This window comes from Anomalospiza imberbis, chromosome 6 (genome assembly GCF_031753505.1).
Source record: "Anomalospiza imberbis isolate Cuckoo-Finch-1a 21T00152 chromosome 6, ASM3175350v1, whole genome shotgun sequence".
Lineage (NCBI taxonomy): Eukaryota > Metazoa > Chordata > Aves > Passeriformes > Viduidae > Anomalospiza > Anomalospiza imberbis.
In genome coordinates, this window is record NC_089686.1 from 61,114,386 (window position 1) to 61,136,258 (window position 21,873).

At 44.7% G+C, this 21,873-nt stretch overlaps 1 protein-coding gene across 2 annotated transcripts in view; it reads left to right on the top strand.

The window, feature by feature from the left end:
* The window catches only part of MPPED2 (metallophosphoesterase domain containing 2), a 193,738-nt gene that overhangs the window by 43,554 nt on the left and 128,311 nt on the right, over window positions 1-21,873 (top strand). The window contains exon 1 of one of the 2 annotated variants that reach the window (XM_068194817.1): window positions 17,093-17,108. The exons of the other annotated variant lie outside the window; for it this stretch is intronic. The gene's annotated coding sequence lies outside the window, so the exon portion shown is untranslated. Of the gene's footprint in view, window positions 1-17,092; window positions 17,109-21,873 lie in introns of those variants that run through there. 2 annotated transcript variants of the gene reach the window in all.

Consider the following 21,873-nt stretch of genomic DNA (forward strand, 5'->3'; position numbering starts at 1 on the left):
ACACTTGATGTAGGTGCCTGGCTGTATGCAGAGGTCACCAGCACTGGAAATTCATGAAAGAAATCAAATATTTTACTTGCTTTGCTTGAGTCTAGGGACAACTTCAATATGTAAAAAATTACTCCTTTTCCCTCCTGGGACTTAGTTCTTAATTGTAGCTCCAGCTGTGTTTTTTATAATCTCTGTGAGGTTTGTAGGAGATATAATAATACTAAAAAAATTCCTAGATTTCATTTTATTTTTAGGCTTACTGCAGGAAGTCAGTCTGTTTGTCTTGGAAGTTTTGCTTCACAACAGCACAGTCAAATGAATTTCCCAGTTATTCATTCAGAAGTGTAGGAGAGGAGGGGAAGAAACTGTTTGGCTCCTGAGATCCTGTCAGATGAAAGCTGAAGAGCACAGGTCATATTTGGGATGCAGCTACTTCATTTAGGGTGGAATTGGAAGAATGAATTTTTAACATTTCATTTTGCAAGGCTCCTTGAAATGTGTGAAAAATAATATTCTGAGGAGTCTTTATAGTTCTGCGGAAACCCAGTGTAATTTTTACTGAAGTACTTTTACATGTGGGAGGGGTTTTTTTCATTTAATAACTTTATGTTTTAAAGGAACAATTTTCTAGCTAAAAAATAAAATCTACCCACAATCACACATATGGGCTGTCAACCAGGTGGTATTTTCTAGTCTTCTCCATACATTTTTTTCTCTGTCCTGGAGAACTAGGATATATTGAAAAAAGAAGTATAAGTAAAATAATTCTACTTTGCTTTGGAAAGCAACCCTTTGTAATGTGTAATCCTGTCTTACCACTTCCTTGGAAAAAAAGCTTTCTTTTACCTAAAATAAACTTTCTGAAATAACTCTCACCATTTGGGAAGCTTTCAACACATTGTAGAACAGAGTTTTTTCTTTTTCTCATCCAATAATGCTTTGCACCACGCTGTGACTTGAACTTTATTTTCTCATGTTGTGGGAGCATCTGAAATCCCTTGCCAATCCACCTTTCTCTCCAAATCCTTGGAACAAAATTGGCAGAAAAGCAGGATATCCATAAAGGTATGTGTCCTGGTGTCCAGCTGGGCTTAAACCCATGGTAGTGTGTTAAAATAGATTTATACAGTAATTAGGGTATAGCAATGGTAGGTGGCAAGAGAGGATAGGCTGCAAATGGGGCTTTTTGATATCATTTCCTTGACAGAAATGCTGATTTTTACATCAGCTTTACCAGAAACTGGTGGAAATTCTGGTGGTGGACAGACAGATCAATTATATTATACGGTAGAAAATATATAGTTTGGTTTGGGGGTTTTTGAATTACAAACCGGGTAGGAACTCCTCTCGGGGAAAATGTTTAGAAATGGAAGGAGACTGTAGAATCCAGGCATAACTATAACCTGAGTGTGGTGAGGATGTTTGATCCACAGTCTACATGTGGAAAAAATCAGTTGGGTTTAATCTGATTTGTGCTAAATGCTAATGGATTCTTCACGTTGTGCAGTTGTTTTTGCTGAAGCAGTTTAGGTATAAATGTGCAAAATCCTGAGCCCAGTGTTTGTGAATTCAGCAGTTCATGTCAGTAATCCAAAATAAGCTTACCCAATGGAAAGGTTATGTCTTTCACTGATGGCATTTTTTTTTCCTGAAATTTGAGTTCACATTAACCCTCATTGTGTTCAAAGAGAAAAAAAATAAATTTAAAAGCCTGATCCTACAGTTCCAATTTCTTTGAAGCAACAACTGCATGGTTTGGTCTTGATATAGCAACAGTTAATGTTATAGGTTCTTGCATTCACCTTGAGCAATTATATGGTTTCATGTTTATGCAGCAAATTATTAGGTTTGGCAATGACTCAGTCGTCAAGATTAGTTTTAAACCAAATTGCTTGTAGATACCAAATGACAGGTTTCATAATGAAAGGTTGCAATTATTTCTAATTTCTTCAATAGCAGTCACAAATCACTGATGCTGGTTCTGCCATTTGTACGTGGCTTTCTAGAATAAGACCCCGGTGTGTCTGCCTTACCAGTCTTTTATTCTGTTTACAAAATTGAATAAATCAGGTGAGGTTGCGCGTGTGCAGGAGGAAGTTTCAGGTAAATTATTGCCGCACGATTGGTGTGGGTGTTTTGGGTTTGGCTCCTTTCAGCATATTTAGTTCTTGTTATTTATTTTCCATTGCTCATTGATGATGTTTGTTATTCCACTCTTTAAAACTGCAGAAATGGGTAATTAGCCATGGGACAGTGTCACCCTGGTGTGAGCCTTCTGCCCCTGGTTCTGCAGGTAGCTTGCTCAGCCCTGGCTCTCAGGGGTCTGTGCATTCTGTGCTGTTCAGTGCAGCAAAAGCCCTTCCAGTCTTCCCAAGCTGCTGAAATTATTCAATCCACAGAGGCTTAGCACTTTGCCAAGCTCATATAATCTTCTTATCACAGCCAGGCTCACCCGAGTAACACCATGACTTATCCTTATGCTGTCATGGCCAATACTAATGCATTCTTTCCAAAGAAAACAGCTTCTAATTGCCCAAGCTGTGTGAGAGCTATTGAACACTTGCTATTGCAAGTGTTTAATGGCTCTCTGATACCACGAGTATGGAAAAATGAAGAACACATAAAACCCCCCGTGGTTTATTTTGGGTTTGAACAATTTACTGCAACAGCACTGCCTGCAACATTACCAACTGGGGTTGTAATGCAACTTTCTGATCAATGCTTTTGTTTATGGTGCATGTCCAGCTGCATTTTGCCAGGGACAAAACTGCTGCCACAGAAAGCACCCAGAAGAACACAAACTGTTCTTTTCATTGAATGCTTGTTTCATCTTCTCCAAAGGTTTTGGTCAAAGCTGTGTTAGCTGCTTACACCTGTGCAGGTGGAGGGTGAGGCTCTTCTGGGTTGTATGAACATGTCATAACCTGAACCTTCAGTGTGGTCTGTCCAAAGCAGGGCACACAGATGCTGAGAGGGCTGGAGCACCTCCAGAACTGGGGCTGTTCAGTCTGGGGGGAGCCTTCCAGCAGCTTTCCAGTGCCTAAAGGGGTCCCAGGAGAGCTGGAGAGGGACTTGGACAAGGGCATGAGGGACAGGACGAGGGGGAATGGCTGCACGCTGGCAGAGAGAGGGCAGGGTTAGGTTAGGTTTTGGGAAGAAATTCTTTACTGTGAGGGTGCTGAGGGACTGGCACAGGCTGCCCAGAGCAGCTGTGGCTGCCTCTGGATCCCTGGAAATGCTCCAGACCAGGCTGGATGGGGCTCTGAGGAACCTGATCCTGTGGAAGGGGGTTTGGAACGAGATGCTCTTTATGGGGATATTCCTCCTGCCCCAGCAGGGCTGGGTCAGGGAACGAGGGCCATGGTCAGTTTGGTCAGTCCATCACACACTGTCCCTCCCTCTGCTCGGGAAGGGGTTCCTTCCCTTGCTGCAGCCTGGGGTCCCTCCCACAGGAGACAGCTCTCCATGAACTTCTCCAGTGAGAGTCCATTCCGTGGGCACCCGTTCTCCACAAATTGCTGCAGTGTGGGTCACTCTCCCACGGGCGGCATCCCTTTGGGAACAGCCTGCTCCCACAGAAGTCCCACCAGGAAATCTGCTCCAGCATGGCCAACCCTGAACATTCTGCGCTTTAGACATCTCGAGTTCTTTCATATTTTGGTTCCTTGCAGGGAGTAGCACAACTAATGACTCTTGGTACAATATTGTAGGGTTAAAGCAAAATCTCATGTGGAAAGCACGCTCAGGGAGCCTTCGTGCGTGTTTTGAATGGAATTTCCTCTTTTCTCATCTGAAAGTTTTGGGATGGTGCCCCCACTGCCCCCAGAGATGCAATGTTTGCACAGCATTTGTTTGCACAGTACAGGTATTTTTCTAAATGAAATGTAGAAAATAAGACTGCTGCAAAAGTCAGATCTAAGTCCTGCTCTATCATTCTTGCATTATATATCAACATATTAAAAAAATATATATTTTCCTTCAAAATTTGTCAGTGAAAAACTACATTAATATTATCCTTATATAAATCACAGTAATTCTCTTGGGGTCAAGCTTCTTTAAAACAATTCTCAGATAAAGAGTAATAGAAAATGAGGTGCCAACGGTGAATGTTTAATAAAAAAGCTGACTGTCCTCAATCAGTTTGGGTTTCTTTCTGCTCAGCTTTTATATTTGCAAATATGGCCAATTTTGATATAATCTGATTGAAATAAATTGAAAAAGCTTTTATTTTAAGCGGTGCTTTTTAGTTTATTTTTACATATGAACTAAGTATTTTCTCAGAAATTGACAGTTTTTCTGTTGAAAGGGAAAATGTTTATGTCCTTAAGTAAAGGGGTCCTAGAGTAGAGAAACTAAAGATACGTGTGGCATTTCTCTGGAATGCAGTTTTTCCCTCAGATTTAGGATTCTCAGAGGGGATTCTCTGAGACAGCCAACTCCTTCCCCTCTGTGACCATCACTTGGAAGCAAGTATAAAGTTATAAACTTTGGTATCTGCAGTCCAGTGCTGCTGCACTGGAGATTGTCAGAAAATCTGTCAGTACCCTGAAAACAACAGTGGTGGGCACTGATGACCAGACTACAGCAATTAGTTATTATCTATTATCTGGTATTATTTTATCAGATTATTATTTATTATTAAAATAATAGTTATTATAATTAGCTATTCTAAGATACAACAAAGCCAGTGGTATGTGCTAAGCATGGTAGTGTAAGCAATCTTCTGGCTATTTAGCACCACAGGATGAATTTTAGGAATGCATTTCCAGAACCTGGCTCTTCCTGATGGAAAAATAATCCCTTATGCTGCCTGGGAAGGAAGAGAACAGCAAAGCATTTAACAGAACATTTTTGGGAAGCGGCGACCTTATTTCTTCAGCCTATTTTATTTGCTTCAGAGTTGCAGTGGCACCTTGATGCTGTGCAGCTGATGTGAGACAAGATATTAAACATAAAACAGGTATAAATATATATATAAAATAAATATAAAACAGGTAGGAAGGCTTGCAGCTGCTTGCAGATGGGGTACATCTCCAGGTAGGACCATGCTGAGTCAGTATTACCAGGCTTTGGCGAGCAGTTCAGACTCTTTAGTGTTTTGACTTTTTATTTTTTCCCACTGTTTCCAGCTGGTTTCTTCTCCTGCCTGCCTTTACATGTACGGTGTTTCAGCAGACAGCCTCTGCTGAGGGTCAGGATTGAGTGTATTTTTCATTGTACCGCAAAGGGGGCAGTTTTACACTCAGGTTTTTCCAATATGGATAAGGTATAAAGCTGACCAGAGCTGTAAGTCCAGGGCTACATTCCTTCTGTATTACTGTAATTTCATTTTTGGGCAAGTGCTTTGCCACTTCTCTCTGCAGTTTCAGTCAGTTGTTTATAAAACAATTTCACTTCTAAGTAAATATCAGCAGTGGGTGAGATGATGTCTGTATGATTTTTGAAAGCATACATACTAATCAACAGAGATTTAATTACTCTCAGTTTAATTCTCGTTTTACTTACTTCTCAAACGCTGTCTTAATTTTTGTCAGCTTCTCTTTGATACCTGTTTGGGCCAGGCAGAAATAGAGAGGTCTCAGAAGGGAACAAAGCAGGATGCTGACCCTGTCTCTTCCCATCGCTTTGCTGTGTGCAGGTTTTGCTCACGAGGATGAGCACCTGTCACACAGCAGAGCTGTAAATACTGCAGGATTTTCCCTCTCTAAGCTGGATGGTTTCAATGATATGATTTTGTTTGAGATCTTCAGTGGCAAGAGGACTGTGTCCTTCTAATGAGACTTCCTTTTAACAGCTTTGCTCATCTCCAGGAACACTGATCCCAAAGTATCAGACTTGTCTTAATCCAGAGATAAAACAGCTTTCTGAAAGGCACGCAGCCTGCAATTAACTTTTTTCTTTACTTTTATATTTTTGGTTCTTCTACAAACTTTCTAACATACTCTTGACAGCCTGAGACATTTGATGGGGTCCTTCAAGGTAAAAGGGTCACAAAACATCACAGAAAAAGACTTCTTCAAAAACCCTAAACCTTAACCTTCGCTAGAACTATACTTCTTTTACTTCCCACGACCAAACAAGTGCTTCAAAATGAAATATTTCTATCATGTAGTAATAAACTAGTGTCAAATAGAGAACAGGTGCAAAATTGCACAACAATCATGTTCTTTTTTTAAAGTCTGCACTGGGGAAGGTCCATAACAAAAATGTTTTGTGGTTTCTTTCTGTACCCTATTCTTTGATCCCGTTTGTTCCCAAATCTCTTATATGTAAGAAATATTACTTGGGGCTTTTGCTCAAGCAGTAGCCATAATATCAAGGGAATTTGTAAAGGTGGACTTAATTATACAATTATTGGGATCCACCAGAGGACAGTTAAACTCATACCAGCGTGTTTGATTCCAAACACCAAACGTGGCAGTGGATCCCAGTGCTTCACTGCAGCTCTGGCAGGAATTAGATCTTGATCCCATTGCTGTGAGTGGGGATTGGCTGCATTTATGTCACTGCTCAGACTCTGAGCTAATCATTATCAGCCACAGCATCTGCTGCCTTTTCAAGCAGCAGAGTGACAATTACAGAAGTTCTTTTAATAAAAGGGAAATTATATGAGGAAAATCTCTATGACAGCTATGGCAGCTTACCTGAGTGTGTTAATATACATATCAAGAACTATTGATGACTGTGTGAAATAATATTGCCCTTAAATGGAAACTAAGGAGATGAGAAGTGTACTAATCTATCATTAAAGGAAAATGAAACTTCAGAAGAATTTATGACAGTTCCCCTAGCTCAGTGTAGCCTTGTGGCACTTGTTAGGAGCATTAATCAGGAGAGCATAGGGGTGGTGGCAACAACAATCAGGTGTGTGGCAAGGTAATTGAGAAAAATGTCTAATTCAATTAGAGAGCTGGCAGATGCCACGAGGAACTTCAGAAGGGTTTATGGGCTCAGCAGTGAGATGGCTGGACACACCTGGCATGGACTGGGCACCAGGCACTGCAAGTCTGGCGGGCAGCAAGGAGGGCAGGCAGCAGTGGGCTCTGGAACTCGGCTCCAGAAGGGTGTGAGCTGTAGGAAATGTTGAAATTGAGGCGAGAGGGCACTTTTCTGCGCTCATCGGCCTGTGAGGTGACACAAAACGACAGAGTGGCTAAAACAAGGGGTTTGGAACTAAAATGCCTCACTGTTGGTTCAGCAATGTTGGGAGAGTGTGATTGGAGGATTTTTGTCACAAACGGGACGGGACTGCTGGGGTACAAACCTTGAGCTTTACTGCAGCATCAGCCTCATCACAGGGTTGAGACAACAGAGAGATGGCAAAGCTCACTCACAGCCAGCGGCAGCCAAAGATTTCTTTGGTACAGAGCATTTTACAAACTTCCTAGCCAATAGCACGTTGCCAAAGCTCACAGACAACTGTTCTAGCCTGTCACTAAAAGCACAGTGCACCTGCTGCACACAATGCTGGGTTGTCTGCCCTCTATTTACAATACAATATACCATTATTATACCATTGCCATTGCTAGATTATTGTTATCAGTACCATTGCCATTGCTATATTACTGTTACCAGTACCATTGCCATTGATATATTATTGTTACCAGTACCAATACTATTGTTATATTATTGTTATCAGTACCATTGTTATATTATTTTTACCATTACCATTGCTATATTATTGTTACCAGTACCATTACCATTATTATATTATTGTTACCAGTACCATTGCCATTGTTATATTATTGTTACCAGTACCATTATTATATTATTGCTACCAGTACCATTACCATTATTATATTATTGCTACCAGTACCATTACCATTATTATATTATTTTTATACACAATTCCCCATTATTTAGCCTTAAACCTTCTCCTGTCTTGCTAGGCATATTTTCCTGCAGCCTTAAGGTCTGTCTTAGCCAAGCCTAAAACTCCAGCTGTGGTTTCATGTCCTTGCTTGCTGTACCACTGTAACTTTTTCTGCTTTCAGACTTTGCAGCTAGTTCTCTGTTCTTTCTGTTTCTAAGGCCTGCTTTCCCAGCTTTCTTGAAATCTTCTTACCTTTACTATTTCCCACAGAAGAGTATCAGCACTGTGGGGAATTGTGTGCTGCTGCAGAGATTTAATGTTCCACAGAAAAATGGGTGAAAAATGGAGAAATTGGTGGTAGGACCCAGGTTTAATTCCGTGTGAGAGTGCTGGTTTTCTTTAGCAAGTTGCTACAGAAGGAAGAAAAGGCAGTCCTGTGGTCTGGTGAGCAGTGAGTACATAATAAGGAGCTGCTCACAGAGGAAACTCTTGCTTGGTTCATCCTTTGATTAATTTCAAATTAAAGGGAAATATATCTCAGACTGGTTTTGAAGAAATGATTTAAAGACATCAAAGTAAAGAGCTTTTCATTGGAGTCACTTGGACTGTAAAACTCAGAAACCTCTCTATTTTTGGTCTAAAAAATGTTTGAAATTTGCATCTTGAGCCAGAGGGTAAAAACTTGTAAGGGAGGTTTTGAGGCCCAGTTTTGTGGTGTTAATCTGGGCAATGATCTGAAGGATTATGAAGGATAAAAACCCACTATAATTTAGGAAAGAAGCCAATGAACAGAGGAAGAGGTCTGTTGTGGGTAGGAGAATTGTCTGCTAAGTGTGATGTGACAAGTGCCAAAGTCAAGATGTCTTAGACTTGAGAAAAAAAAAATCAGTGTCAATCAATGATAAATAGTTCCTTTTCTATATTTTTAAAGAAAAGGAGTTGCTGAGCGAAAGTGGGACTTGTATTTAATGTAAATGAGATAGAGACCAAGGATAATCCAGTTTTGGCCAAACCAGTTGGAGCTGGGTGATGGTGGTGGGGTTGTCAAGGAAGCAACACAGTTCTTAATGAGAATAGAAAGTATGAAAATATAATCTCAGTAAAGCCAAAATGAAATGAAAACTTGGAAAGCGTGATATAAAAAGTTGGCAGGAAGAAAGAAGGGAAAGGAAAAACCTGAGTAAGTCTTTATAAAAAGGGCATGTGAAACTATGGTTCCTGTAGTTCCCTTTTATTTTTAAAGACCAGTAAAACTGTATATGGTGCCAAAAAATAAAAGTTTTGTGTAAGGAGTGTAATGCACGGAGGTGAGGATTTACCTAGGTAACTGTTGGTTTTTTTAAGATTTAATAGTAATCATGACCTAAAGAAGATATTTAGAATAGGCAAAAACTTCTGGAGACTGATTTAAAATTGGATAGCACACAATGAATTTACCAAAGGTAAATTATGCCACATCTCTCTGATGAGATGCAGATTATTCATGTAAAGGATTTTTTTTTTAAATTTATACCTAGCTTCAGTAAAGGAAGGAATAGAGGTAAATAAGAGAAATCATGTAAAGTAGCTGGGGAATCCTATAATCTTCTAAAAGTAGAAAGTTTTGATTGGAAATTTCTTTAAAGGCCACCTTTGAATCACTGTTATAATAACCCTGGAAAAAAAAAAAAGCAGGTACAGCATAATTAATTGATGAAGTCACTGTTATTAAGAGATTGACTTCATAAAGAACAAACTTGATGATTGAGGATGTTGGAAATGGGAAGCCATTTAATGCCACAGAGCATGATGCTTTTAAAACTAGTCATAAGGATTTCTTTTGCACGATCTGGGCTGATCAGTTGGTAATGACCACAAAAAGAAGAATCCCAGGACGGGGGGGAGCCCCTGCTGAAGAAAAGCAGGAGTTTGGTGCCCCTGCAAAATGATTTCCAAAAGGCCCAGCAGACTGTCAAGGTCATGTATGTGGCAGTGCTGCCCTTGCCCCTGCCGCAGCAGTATGATTGCAAGTGAAAGAGGCATGGGAAGAGGCTGCAAGGACCACTGATGGGCTGAGGGCAGACTCCAAGAGCTCGCTGAGCTCAGCCCAGCAAAGCCAAGCTGTAGGACAGCAAGCGAGCTCTTTACCAGCTGAAGTGAACACCAGGCCAAACAAAACCCCTTCCCAGCTTAAGAGAAGGGAAAATATCGGCACAAGCAGGAGTTGTGTATCACCTGGTCTTAGATGCAGGTATTTGGGCTGGAAATCTCAGAGGAGATCTCTATCCTTGGAGAAGGGAGATGCCAGAAATGCTGTTTGATGATAGAAATGGGAGAAAGATGCCAAGGTACTATTAAAATGAAATATGATTAATTTATAAGCTAGATTGCGTGATGATGAGGCTTGTGATAGGAGGCAATTAATTTTGGTTTAGGAGGCTCCTTCCCACCCTGTGTTTGGGATTCATTAAATGGTCTCTCCACCTGTCTCAGACTGCATTTTGGACACAATGGCATGGCACTGAGGGGAGCACAACAGTGTCATTTCCGACTGTGTCAGAAAGCCAGGGGACACACCAGCTGAGACTTTTAAAGATCCTATGACTGTTTTGTTGAGCTCCTCTTTACTGGCTGTGACTTTGCTGGTCTGCTGCTGTTTCATCTGCCTTCTGCCCCTCGCTGTGCTGGTGTCGGTCAGAGTGTCTGGCCAGTTGCAGCCTTCCTCACAGAGCACTGAGGAGCAGGTCTGAACTCCCTCATCCTCCTCAGGTGATGGGCTTGCATCATACAAATCTCCTGACACCTCTGGCACTGCAGGACAGGATGTGGGGCTGGGAGGGCAAGGACTAAAGGGCTCGAACTTCAGCAGTCCATGCAGGGTGGGGCATCCCTTTTGGGAGCCACAGCTGGGCAGGTCTGTGGCTGCTCCTGAGCCATGCTCCCGAGCCAGCTCTGGCATAAAACTGGTCTCAGGATGTGTTCCTGATTCTTTTTTGCAGCTTTCTTCTGGGCAGCCTTCAGTTTTCTGCAGTCACTGGGCAAGCATTAATTCACTCTGCTGCTGGGCATAAGCAAGCAGTGGCTGCATCCCCGTCCTGAAATGTGTTTTAATATGCTTTTATATGATTATGAATGAGATTACATTTATACATAAGCTGCAAAAAAGCAGAAGTGAATACATCTTACAAAAATGACACCTAATTTTTTTATTGCTTTTAGTAAATTAAAAGTGTGTATGCTGGTGGTAGGGAATTAACACACGTGCTTCGGCCTCAAGGGGAAAAAAAGCCATGCAGAAATGAGGTATGAGGAATAACCTGGGGTGGTTTTGGGGTATGTTTTAGGAGGCTGAATATTTATCATGAGAATTGGATCTCCAATGGGATTTGTGAGTGGGGTAGGAGGGATTGCCTGTGAAACCCCATGCAGCTGGGTTGTTTGTCAGTGTGTATCTGTGAGAAATCTTTAAAATGAGGAACCTATCTACCAGAAAGTCTTTTCATGTTTCTTTGTGCGGAATTGTCATGAAGCTTTGACTCTAGATAAGGGAATTATAATGAAATAAAGGAAACATTGTTTAGATGTCAAAACGGATTTGAAGTGTGACATATGTGGGAAGAAAGAAACCACAGAAAATTGGATATTGGCTCCTTGAAATTTACGTACGTAATGTGATGACTGTGGATTGTCTAAAAGAATCTATCCCTTTATGGTTGGTGCAATCAACTATTTTATTGACCTTTCTGGTTTTATGTTTTAAAGAGTATTAATATTAATGACACATAAACAAATACTGCAAAAAGAAAAAGACAGCTTAAGAGGTATTTATTTGTAATTAAGTTGATATTCACTCTTTCTGCTTTTTATTATCGTTCTTGCTCAAATTTCCTATTAAGTGTAAGAGTAGATTTGAAAATATTTTAGAGCACCAATGAAATAAAACACTTTTTCCATTATAAACAAAATATCCAGTTTACTTAGATGATTAAGATTTGCTTTTGTACTAATAAGAACTTGTCCCATGCTGTATCTTTGAATCAATAATGAAATATTTTGGTGTGACAGCATTTAATGATATTTCTCCCAATTACTGGCCCATAAACAGAAATATATCCTCTGTCTCTTACACACAGATTTGTGTATGAAAAGAGTTAAATGATGAATGAGCATGTTTTAAAATACAGGTACAAATTTAAGGTATTGTGCTTATCTTTTAATATAGCCAAGCATTTGCATAATCAGGATAATATCAGCTTCACAAGAAATTAATCAGAATGGTATCAACTTCAGAGGGAATGTATGGAATCCTGATGTCAGCTTTGACAGCTGCAGAACAGGGAACTAGCTCAATCTTTTGGGTTTGATGTGCCTTTGTAGAGAATTCCAGAGTGTGATAATGACAGTGAAAATGAGCTCCTGTAACTCGACTTGTTCTCTCAATAATCTTGTCCAGCTCTGTGTAAGACACCAGTAATTTTTTAAAGTTTCTTTCTAATTCTCCAAAGCCTTTATAAAATGGTTCAGGAGCATGCACGTGCGTATAAAGTGGTTCAGGAGTGTGCACACGTGTTTTGCTGACAAGGCTGAGGATCTGAAGTGGGGCAGATGAGGGTCTGTGTTACCACAGAGATGGCACTGTAAAGCCAAAACTTTATTTGGTCATCTTTTTTTTTTTTTTTTTTTTTTTTTTTTTTTTTTTTTTTTTTTTTTTTGCCATTTTATGCTCAAAAATCGTTGCTCAAAATCAGGATCAGCATTATCTTCCTTCACAGACGTTAGTCGGAAGCAAAGTTTCCGTTTTCCAGGAGGGTTCACAGGGACAATGTGCCAGTGCCAAGTGATCACGGTGTGGGCATGGCGTGCCTCGCTGGTGACAGGCAATGTGTCACCACTTAGAGCCTGCTGGAAGCTGGGAGTGACTCCAGGAGGCATTCTGTGACAGCTGACAGTTGTGTAAACCAAGTTCATGCTTCGCTCAACCCCTGACAAATGCCTGGAATTCCAGAAGCTGCTGTGGTGGTTATCGCCAGCCGAAATGCTTCTGTCGGTAATCTTGCTCTGAAATTCAAGAATGAGTGAATTACAAGGACTTAGATGCTCCTTTGCTGCTACAGTTGTAATTGCCCTCCTCCCTGCAACTGAAGGCACCCCAAATGGATCTATAAAGACTCATGGAATTCTAGCTTTAGCTCTGTTAGACTTATGGGAGTGTCTCTCCCTTGATGCTTCTCTGTGCAATTTTCTTTGTTGAGTTTTTCTTAACGTGGGCTTGCTGGCCAAAGGGAGACCCTCATGAGGCTCCACGGTGATGCAGGAACAGACCTTGAGTGAGCTGTGGGTCAGGCTGAGAGAAGGATCTGCCCCCAAGCATGGTCTGAGGGAGGAAAGTCTCTCCCTCTGCTGTGCTTGCTCATAAGAGGAAATAACCCGCTGCCTCCTTAGCAGAGGACCCACCACACACACACGCTCTTTTCCTGCACGATGAGGTGACTGAAATGTTAAAGAAAAGCTCCAGTTCATTGCTTTCACCCAGCCCTGTGCCTTGTCTGCGTGAGGAAATGTGAAAGGGCAGCTCTAATCCCCTCTCTCCAGGTGTGCATTCACATGAAATGAACTGATGCCATGCAGGAGCATGGCCTCGGCGGGGACACCCAGGGAACCGACCCGACAAAAACCCCAGGGCCCTTGCAGGAGCAACACAGAACCCACACCAGCAGTGGGGGAAGCGTCTCAGCACCAGCAGTATTTGTGTTTAAACAGCAGTTTACAAAGTCAGTTCTGCAAATCAGAGCTCGGAAAGGAAGAACTCCGAAAGGAAGGGCTTAGTAAACACGTGGCTTTTGATCAAATGAATAATAATGTGAGATGGTTGTAAGTAATTAGGAGCGGAATGTGTTGCCAGTGAGTGGAGCCTGCTCAGGAACCTACAGGTGCGGTTTGAGGGTGGTTCCCCACCAGCCCTGTGTCCTGGTTTAGGGCAAATTTGGGAGAAATCCTGTCACCCCAAGACAGCCTGTCACACAGCCCAGCTCTTTTTGCCTTCCCTGTGCCTGGCGGTGGCAGGGATTCAGCCCGGGCTGTGGGGCCCTGCCTCTGCTCTCCCTAAGAGCTAAAGTAGCTCCATGCACTTTAATGGTGTCAACCCTGATTTACTGTGTCACAGCTGAGCTTGTAATCTGGCTCTGAAATAATAACTTGACGCAGACTTGAGTGAAAAAAGGCCTTGTGTAAAATCAGGAACATGCTTTTGGTAAAGAAGAACTGTGGGATTTTCTTTTCTCCTTTTTTTTTTTTTTAATTTTTTTTTTTTTTTTAATCTCTGGTAAAAAACCGGGGGTTTTATTTGCCAGATGGGTTTGTCACATCAGAGTAAAATGAAAAGAAAATACAGTAAATAATACTTTGGGCATTGTGGAACTAAATGTAAACAGTGTATTGTTTGTACTAGTGAAATGCGTGTCTTTTTCAGCACCAGGCCACTTCTGATACACTTGTGCTGGCATCATTATCCTGGGGTAGGAAGTAGTCATTTATTTATTCCCTTTTGGCATCCACAGGATTTAGAGATGAGCCATTGCCCTTCTGGATACCTAATCCAATTCTGCTGCTTTTGGTTTTTCCAGTAAAACATCAATAATTTTATATGCTTCTATTGTCTAAAGCGGTTTTGTCTTGATGAAAGACATTTTAAGTGGGCAGTGTTTCAGAACGAGACTTCTCTTATGCAGCTTGTCATTACGCGCATAATACGTAAGTAAATCTTAGCTATTAAATTAATGAGAATGTGGGGAGAAGGAAATATTTTTGATCAGTGGTAACCAAACTCTGAGAACGAGGAGGAAAAAAAAGATGTGCAGAAGGCTTCAAAATACAGCACGGCATTGTTTGCAAAAAGCCTGCTGTTTCCTTTATGTCTGACTGATCCGTGCCAGAAGCCCTCTTGAATTTCTACAAGAATAGAGCTTCAGATCATCTGCATTCAGTGCCAGAGTCATGGCCCTGGAACCGATAATTGCCTCTGACAGGATTTAATTACCTTCTCCAGGACCTTTTCTGTGTTTGATTGGAGACCACCCCCCGCTCCGATCAAACCAGACAGTAATAACACGCCGTGGCGCCGGAGCCAATCCCGCGCGCGGCCGCCGCGGTGACCTTGGCGAGCCCGCGGCGAGGGGCGGCCACCACACCGGGGCCGGGGCGGCCACCGCAACGGGGCCGGGGCGGCCACCGCAACGGGGCGGCCACCGCAACGGGGCCGGGGCCGTCACCGCAACGGGGCGGCCACCGCAACGGGGCCGGGGCGGCCACCGCAACGGGGCTGGGGCGGTCACCGGGCCGGGGCGGCCACCGCAACGGGGCCGGGGCGGCCACCGCAACGGGGCGGCCACCGCACCGGGGCTGGGGCTGTCACCGCAACGGGGCCGGGGCTGTCACCGCACCGGGGCCGGGGCCGTCACCGCAACGGGGCGGCCACCGCAACGGGGCTGGGGCTGTCACCGCAACGGGGCTGTCACCGCAACGGGGCCGGGGCCGCCACCGCAACGGGGCGGCCACCGCAACGGGGCGGCCACCGCGGCCAGCGGGGCGGCCACTGCAACGGGGCTGCCACCGGGGCTGGGGCTGTCACCGCAACGGGGCTGTCCCCGAGCCGGGGCGGCCAGCGTGGCTGCCACCGAAAAAAGCCGGGGGTGTCACGGCCGAGCCGGCGTTGTCCCCGCTCCAGGGCGGCCAGCGGGGCTGTCGCCGAAACGGGGCCGGGGCTGCCACCGCCGAGCCGGGGTTGTCACCGAGCCGGGGCTGCCACCGCGGGGCCGCGGTTGTCACCGCGCCGGGGCTGTCCCCGCAGAGCAGGGGCTGTCACCGCGCCGGGGCTGTCCCCGCAGAGCAGGGGCTGTCCCCGCAGAGCAGGGGTTGTCACCGCTCCGCGGTTGTCCCCGCAGAGCAGGGGTTGTCACCGAGCCGGGACTGTCCCCGCAGAGCAGGGGCTGTCACCGCGCCGGGGCTGTCCCCGCAGAGCAGGGGCTGTCACCGCTCCGCGGTTGTCCCCGCAGAGCAGGGGTTGTCACCGCGCCGGGGCTGTCCCCGCAGAGCAGGGGTTGTCACCGCTCCGCGGTTGTCCCCGCAGAGCAGGGGTTGTCACCGCGCCGCGGTTGTCCCCGCAGAGCAGGGGCTGTCCCCGCAGAGCAGGGGTTGTCACCGCTCCGCGGTTGTCCCCGCAGAGCAGGGGCTGTCCCCGCAGAGCAGGGGCTGTCCCCGCAGAGCAGGGGCTGTCACCGCGCCGGGGCTGTCCCCGCAGAGCAGGGGCTGTCCCCGCAGAGCAGGGGTTGTCACCGAGCCGGGGCTGTCCCCGCAGAGCAGGGGTTGTCACCGCTCCGCGGCTGTCCCCGCAGAGCAGGGGTTGTCACCGCTCCGCGGTTGTCCCCGCAGAGCAGGGGCTGTCCCCGCAGAGCAGAGCCCCGGGCAGCCAGCCCCGTGTCCCCTGCTGTCCCTGCCGGGGTGGCACGGCGGAGCCCTCCCGAGCCGCCCCTGTGGAAGGAGCCGGGCGCGTTGGCCGCGCTGGAGCCCACGCGGGTCGGGGAGGTCGCTGGGCAGCCCGGCCGCTTGCTCTGCATGGCGCCCGCCCTCCTTGGAATATTAGCTTGACGCGTGCAGTGTCCGCATTGATTCGATTTGATGTAGAGCCCCAATGTGCCCTCTTCTTCAGGAAAGAAAACCCAGCAGTGGGCTTTTGTGGAGCTAAGGCTTTGGAGGCGGAATCTGCGGCACTTCAGTGTGGTAGTTTTCAGCAAGTATTTTCTCGTTCTCAGAAACTGAGCAAGATGTTTTGCCTGTATCTCATTCGGCAGCTGAATGTCTTGGCAGCGGGAGTGCTTCGAGAGTTTAAGCTGGCCCATCAGGTGTGCGGAGCAGCCGCGGTCCTTTGCCTTGGTGCAGAGTTAGGCGGGCCTTGGGTTAGCCCCAGGTAAGGGCTGGTCCCTGCTCCGGGGATAGGTCCGGCCTAACGCAGTGCTGGATCTCTTGCTTTCTCCGTTTAGAACTCGTACATGGCACGCCGTGAAATGGAAGGCAGGGTGATCTGGTGTCGTGGTGACTTCCCCAGCTCTGGTCGGGCTGTGGGTAACAGGCAGGGCCGGAGGAGCTGCATCCCACGCACATCACCTGCACAGCAGCGGGGTGCTGCTCCCCAAGGCTGCGCTGAGAGGAGCAGCATCGCTCTGCCTCGCATCGCACTGTTGCCCCTCCCAGCCTGAAAAGGAAAAACAGGGAAAGGGATCGCTAACAGAGCTGCAGGAGCAGTGTTAGTTGAAGAAAAAAAAGCCCAGAGGTGGTGGGGAGCTTGTACAGCTCTGCGTTCAAAAATCCACCCCTTTGTGCAAATGCCTTGTCTTCATTTTGCCTTTTACCCTGTTTTACCTTTTCCTAAGTTTCCACATAACTGATGTTCCCAGGTGTTTCCATATGCTCTCAACAGGAATCACGGAGATGTGAGGCTTTCCTTATCTCAAGACTAATGACCTTCCATAGGAAAGCACTGTTTAAAGTAAATATGAATAAGTAAATAAGTGTTTTTACACGGCAGCATGTATGTGGGACTGGTCTAACCAAAGGCCAGTTTAACTGAGAGTGGTTTCAGCCTTCTGTGGATGGTCTGGCAACAGAGCAGCCTCTGAGGTGTGAAGAGACATTAGAAAGAGAAATGTGAATTTTAAAAATTTTCTTCCAAACCTCTGCTAGCATCTAGCAAAGCCTGCAGGCCGCTTGCATAGCCTGAGATGGCAGAAATGCTCCCAGCTGCAGTGCCAAAGCTCTTCCCTTTTCCCAAAGCAAAGCTCTGAAAGGACCAAGCAGACAATGGTCTGAGCACAGGTCCCCACAGAAACATGAGGGGAATATCCACTAACACCAACTCTGGAAAATTTTTAATTTCCAGAATGGAACAAAAATAGTAACAGGATAAAACAGAGTGAGAGTGTGTGTGGGTGTTGGGGGAGGGTGGATGGAATCCGAGGAAAGTTGCATTTTTTTTATTTTTTTTCATTTGCCCAGACAGATTCCACTGTGAGCATGTAATGGTTTTCACTGAGGCACTGTGTTATTTTAAGGTAAATCTGCTGACTTCAGAATGCATAATCAGTTTCATGATCGTAATAAATTATATCACAGTCATCTCTGGTGGGAAAATGGAAGGAAACACACAAAGCAAGGGTGCCAGGACAGCTTGCTGGTTAGGGTGCTGGCCTGGAAACCATGTGTTTCTTGCTTTTTAAGGAAATAATTTTCAAAAGCATCTAGGTCAATTAAAAGCTCATTCTGAAAGCATTGTAGGCGCTCACAATTTAAATCTGTCTGAAAGATACTTTGGAAATCGTCGTTGCAGTCCAGTTCCACAGCTGTAAATTGGGAATTGCAGTACTTCTTGCAAAGGTGATGTGTGAATAAATGTATTATTCAAATATATTATTTCAAATATATTTGAAAGCAACTGGAACCAAATAGAAGCTCTCTGAGGAGCTGGGGTAGGCAGCCAGCCTGCACAGGCTGTGGCACTGGGAACATTTATTCACTAGCAGCCACAGCTTAGGCAGTTCAGGCATCTCCCCCCTCCTGGCAGGTTGTCTCCAGCTCTTGCATTTGCTGCCACAACTGTTTGCACAGCAGTACAGTGAACTTGATCAAGGAATAGATCCAGCTGGTAAAAGATAAAATACATGCTGACTGCATGGCAACACAAGCGACCGTGCCAGCCAAAACACTGCCTGGCACGTGGAGCCCGAGGAAGGAGGATGGGAGCTGCTTCAGCAACCTGCTGCCAAAGCAAAATCTCAGCCCTTTTTTATTCTTCAGGCACCCTAAATGTTAGCCTAGAATGGTGGAAGTCTTGCTCTAATGTGTAAAAAGGCCATGGTCTAAAGAGACAACTGGAAGATTTTTGTCAGTGATTTCCATACAAGGAAGGCTGGCTCTGTGACTAAAAAACAGAAGTAAAATGAAACAATTTTTTTAACAATGGTAGTAGCTCACAAAAAATATGACTTAGAAGTCATACTGTTATATTTTGATTTTTCCAAAGAATATAATAGAAAAGTTGAAAAAGAACCACTGCCTTTAGAGAAGACAGCTATAATTTTTTATAAATTTTCTTAGAAACTTGTGTTATATGTCTTTTCTAGTATTACTTTTTAATTACCACTGCCTAGTTGTGAGATAAATCATTGTTGCATTACCCTTTTATATTTGAGATAAAGATCCTCATACTGTAGGTTTGTCTTTCCAGGCTTCAGTGGCGGTACACTAAAAATGAATTTCATCTATTCCACGTGACGCAGGTTGTTTAACAGGAAAATGTTTTTATTAGAAGAACTGGGTTAAGGGTCCATCTGGAACCAATTGAATTCTCTAATGGCCTAACCCTCTATTTCTAGAGGGAGAGAGGAGAAAAAGCAGAGAGCAAATTCAGGCTAACAGTGTAGTTCTGCAGTGTGAATTTAAGAACTTTCCCCTTTGCTCCCCCCAGCCTCTCATTCCTGCTCTCTTGCTGTAATTTTCCACGTCTTCAGCTTTGTGCATACAGCTATTTCCATGACTTGCTGTAAATTACACTGTTCAAATAACTGCTGTTAAAAGTCACCATCAAAAAGGGATGGGGGGCACTTAAATGGGGCAAATGAGGGAAGAGTGAATGGTGCTGGGAGAAAGGAAATGAGCGTGGGTCTGAGGGAAGCCCAGGGCTTCCTCGAGCCCTTGTCACTGGAGGCAGTCATCCCTTCAGCCCACATGGCATTTAATTACAGGCTCAGCCATAGACTGGGGTGCTCAGCAGCCCTCTTCAGAGAATCCAAGTGCTCCTGCACCTCCCAGGCCAGCATGCATTATATTCATCAATATATGAAGCACTATAAAAATGGAAGGCCTTGTATTGCAGCTGGATGCAATGTCCACTGATGATCCCAGATGTATTTCTGTTATTCCAAGTGGTTTTGGCTGAGCTAAAATAGAAAAAAAAAAAAAACCACCCAAAACCGAAACATTTGCAATAACATTTCTTTAGAAAGGAGTTCATATTATATCAAAAAGGCATTGAAGCAGCAATTGTCCCGATGTTACATTGTTTATAAACCTAGAGTTTAGCCTTATTTATTTTCATCTTCGGGCACAATGTTAAGCAATTTCTTTCTCAAGTGCAGAATGGCCTGTTAGACATCAAATGCTTGCAACTTGCCCAGGACAAAAAGGGCTACAGCACATACATTAATGTATGTCTTGGGATTCTCCGCACTTCTGATTATATTCTTTACTTTCCTAGCAGAAAGTAAGAGTCATTCTGGATATATCACTGTAATTATTGTTGCCAAAACCACCTTAAAGGTTTGTTAGTGATAGAGAAAAGTGATATAAAAAAATTTCTCCCAAAAGAAAATAATTTTCCTTTCTGAAGCTGGCCATTGAAAACATTTTATTTCCAAGTCAGGTTGCATTATGAGCTCATATCACGGTGGGCTGATAGCAAAATGTAGAAAAATAATATTATGTTGCTAATAGAAAAAAAAACAGCTAGGAAGTCTGAAGCTGTGAATTTTGTGTAGCTCGTGTTCCTTAACACCACATCTCTGACAGAAACAATATAGGGTAGAGCATAGTGAGAGGAAATGAATGTAAAAAGTGTTGATTGTGTAATATTAGTGGATGCATTAGTGTGTGTTTGGGGAGGAGATAACTGTGCAGTTCACTCCTAACCTCCTCTGCCTAAATGCACCACACAGTAATTTGAAAGACCTCATGGAAAAGATAAAATCCCAAGTGCAAAGAGCCTAAAAACACATCCACATGGAGAAACTGCGCCCAATTGAATATTCAGCTGGCAAAATGGGAATTTCAAGTTGCACAGACAGCTAATTGTGGCCTGCCTGTGGAATGACAGGTCTATAATTTTTAGTTTTGTGCACATTCAAAGCCAGTCACCTTGACACTTAACAGTCCATTATCTGCTGGCCACCAACCATATGATGATATTCAAAGAGTGACAGGTCCTTTCCATTACAGAATGATAAAATGCACTTTGCTTTATTTGGATAAAGCTGTCTTCAGAGACAGCACAAACCAAGTGCTTATCTGATCCTTGCATGCAACAATGACACTGAGACACCTTTTACTCCACAGGGCTAACCTGGTTTTTGTTGGATTTATTTTTTTTGTTGTTGCTTTGGGATAAAGATGAGTGCAATTGGTATTCCCAGTATTGTTTTCTAGGAGAACAGACAAGCTGGCATTCATATCTGTGATTTCTTTCAGTATTAAATAAGACAGATTGCAGGAAACATTGGGACACAGGTCATGCAACTACATGATTCATAATCTAAGGAGAAATGTTTGGGGTTTTATAAAGAGATTGTTTGTTTTCAGCATGAATACAGAGCGAGGTCAAAAAAACATGTCCCAGGATACTTGCTATCAAATAACCAAAAAAATAAAACCCAACAAACCAGGCTGAGACTTGGCATTTGATTCCAGCTCAGCCAAGGGGCTGGATCCAGCCAGGGGCTCTGGGTGAGGTGAAGGTGTCTGTGGCTCTGTCCCTGCCCTGCAGAGAGAGCTTGGGGCTGGGGGCTGTGAGAAAAGCACAGCTGGGAGGGCAGGCAGGGCTTGGAGGAGGCTGTTCCTCGGGGCTTGGAGGAGGCTGTTCCTCGGGGCTTGGAGGAGGCTGTTCCTCGGGGCTTGGAGGAGGCTGTTCCTCGGGGCTTGGAGGAGGCTGTTCCTCGGGGCTTGGAGGAGCTGGCTCCAGGGCTTGGAGGCACCTGTTCCTCAGGGCTTGGAGGAGCCTGCTCCAGAGCTTGGCGGAACCTGCTCCAGGGCTTGGAGGCCGTTCCTCATGGCTTGGAGGAGCCTGCTCCAGGGCTTGGAGGAGCCTGCTCCAGGGCTTGGAGGCTGTTCCTCAGGGCTTGGAGGAGCCTGCTCCAGGGCTTGGAGGAGCCTGCTCCAGGGCTTGGAGGAGCCTGCTCCAGGGCTTGGAGGAGCCTGCTCCAGGGCTTGGAGGAGCCTGCTCCAGGGCTTGGAGGCTGTTCCTCAGCTCAGGGTGATGCAGGGAGGGGAGC